The sequence below is a fragment of the Octopus bimaculoides genome, chromosome 7 (assembly GCF_001194135.2).
Source record: "Octopus bimaculoides isolate UCB-OBI-ISO-001 chromosome 7, ASM119413v2, whole genome shotgun sequence".
NCBI classification, from domain to species: Eukaryota; Metazoa; Mollusca; class Cephalopoda; order Octopoda; family Octopodidae; genus Octopus; species Octopus bimaculoides.
In genome coordinates, this window is record NC_068987.1 from 77,326,215 (window position 1) to 77,328,374 (window position 2,160).

Genomic DNA, 2,160 nt, shown 5'->3' on the forward strand with positions numbered 1-2,160 from the left:
ATATACATGTTTCTGTGTATATGTATATATATATATATATATATACACATACACATATATATATGCATGCAAATACACACACACACACACACACACACACACACACACATATACTTACATATACATACATATATATAAATAATATAACGCGTAAATGCATAATACGTTTATATCATATGCATACATACGCGCGCGCATATATCCTATTCTATTTTAATTTGTATAGTGTATGTATATATGTGTGTATAACTGTGTGTATGCGAGTGTGTGTATGTATGTGTGTGTGGGTGTGTGCATGTGTATGCATGCGTGTGCGTGCGTGTATAGACATATGCATATATTCAAGGTGCTTTCAGAGATTCAGCGGTTTGCTTTTATATTTTTTCAACATACTTTGGCATAGATAAACGAGATAGGTTTCTAATTGTATTTAATACATGTTCGAAACATATTGATTTTTATTCGAGCCAACGAGTGAACCAAGCTTTTTGTGGTCCCTTGCCTTGCAACAAATAGCATCGAAATCTTTATCAAATCATACTCCGCCAAATAAGAAAAATTGGATGTGTTGGTCTATGTAATCACAAATAGGGATAAATAGAGAGAGGGGGAGAGAGGGAGAGGGGGAGAGAGAGAGGGCGGTACGTACAGTGATAAACAGGTAGATAGAAAGAGAGATAGATAGCTAGATAGATAGATACATACATACATACATACATACATACATACATACATACATACATTCATACAGAGAGAGAAATACATATATAGATAGGGAGATAGGCGGGTTAAATAAATAAAGATATAGATAGATAGATAGATAGATAGATAGATAGATAGATAGATAGATAGATAGATAGACAGACAGACAGACAAACAGACACACAGATAGATAGATATATAGATAGAGAGAGAGGAGGTAAATAAATAGAGAGAGACATAGATTGGTAGATAGAGAGAGAGATAGGTAAATCGATAGATAGATAGATAGATAGATAGATAGATAGATAGATAGATAGATAGATAACTTACGGCCATATCACGCTGAAAGCACCGGTTCTCTTCTGATCACCGAAGTTAAGCAACTTCGAGCCTAGTGAGTACTTAGATGGGTGACCGCTTGGGAAACCTAGGTGCTGTAAGCATAAAGAAAAAAGAAAAAAAAGGCGGCGAGCTGGCAGAATCGTTAGCACGCCGGGCGAAATGCTTAGCGGTATTTCGTCTGTCTTTGCGTTCTGAGTTCAAATTCCGCCGAGGTCGACTTTACCTTTCATCCTTTCGGGGTCGATAAATTAAGTACCAGTTACGCACAGGGGTCGATGTAATCGACTTAATCCCTTTTTCTGTCCTTGTTTGTCCCCTTTATGTTTAGCCCCTTGTGGGCAATAAAGAAATAAGATAGATAGATAGATAAATAGATAGACAATGTATGTATGTATGTATTTGTGTATCTGCTCCATCAGGACTATCATCACGGTAAGTAATTGTTTGTAACATGCTTGAAAAATTTTCTCGGCTGCGGTTATTTGATTACATCGTTCCCAGTTTTTGAATTGTACTTTATTTATCGATTACGAATGGATGGAAAGCAAAAATTGATTTCGGTGAGATGTGAACTCAGAAAATAAAGAGCCGGAACAAACATTGCACAGCATTTCTTCCGGCGTTCTAACCTCTCATTTCGAGAGGTTATTTGTGAAGCGCTCATTGTCACAGTCTCAACTGATACGCTGAGATGTCAAAAGAATCAATTATCACAGGTAATAATTTTCTACTCTGTATATTGTGGTGCAGGTGTGGCTGTGAAGTTAAGAAGCTTGCTTCCCAGCCACATGGTTCTGGTTCAGTCCCACTGCATGGTATCTTAAACATGTGTCTTCTACTAAAGCCACGGGTCGGCCAAAGTCGTGTGAGTGGATTTTGTAGACTGAAACTGAAACAAGTCCATCGTGTGTGTGTGTGTGTAGTCTTTTCACACCTAGACTCAACAACACTTTTTTAGTATGCTCCTGATCTTTCATAAGGATAAAATATATATATCCAAATATGCTATTTGCTACTTCCTCCATCAAGTCTTCGTTAACAATAATAATAATAACAATAATAATAATTTTTTGATGCATTCTTTTATGCACTGAGGAGAACACTAATATGAAATTA

General features: G+C 36.6%; 1 non-coding gene across 1 annotated transcript; it reads left to right on the forward strand.

Annotated features, from left to right (window-relative positions):
• Positions 1–1,026: 1,026 nt before the first annotated feature.
• On the forward strand, positions 1,027–1,145 carry LOC128248440 (5S ribosomal RNA). Its single transcript, XR_008264671.1, has one exon. It is a non-coding gene; the product is annotated as a 5S ribosomal RNA (ribosomal RNA).
• Positions 1,146–2,160: the final 1,015 nt, after the last annotated feature.